Genomic DNA, 549 nt, shown 5'->3' with positions numbered 1-549 from the left:
TGTAAACAGTCCCTTAGAAGTGTTCTGAGGCCCCCTAGTGGCTCCAGGCCCCCGGTTGAGAGATTAAGACTAAACAACAGTCTAAACACTCCCACAGATTTGGATTAAAGGAGTGACCCACACGTCATATTTAGGGTGATCTCTATATCTGCTGGTTTGAACAGTAAATCCAACAATAAATCTGGCTTACTTTCATAAAGCATGCAGTGAACAAACATAGTGCCACATTACAATTAGCTAACAGGATGTTCATATTGGGTTCAAAATATCCTCTGAAATTCTACCCATAAACCCCCACTAATCCACACAAAAGCCTCCACGGACTCGATGGGAAAAGTGAAAAGCTGTCCTACTTCAGACCTGGATATCATCCACCTTGTTAGTCTTTAGACAAACATGCACGTTCGTGACCCTCCGACAGAGTGCTTTCCCAGTAGCCCTTGAGGTGGAGCTGCTGAAAAGTGAAACTGCCTGCAATTTATTTTTCACCGTTTTTGTGTGATCAGATTGTATTTAGCACAATGTGGTGAGTTCCTGCCAGCTCTCTGA

This window comes from Sinocyclocheilus grahami, unplaced genomic scaffold (assembly GCF_001515645.1).
Source record: "Sinocyclocheilus grahami isolate Dianchi unplaced genomic scaffold, SAMN03320097.WGS_v1.1 scaffold1345.1, whole genome shotgun sequence".
Taxonomy (NCBI): Eukaryota; Metazoa; Chordata; class Actinopteri; order Cypriniformes; family Cyprinidae; genus Sinocyclocheilus; species Sinocyclocheilus grahami.
The sequence above is the reverse complement of the archived record's forward strand: the minus strand, read 5'-3'. Positions refer to the sequence as shown.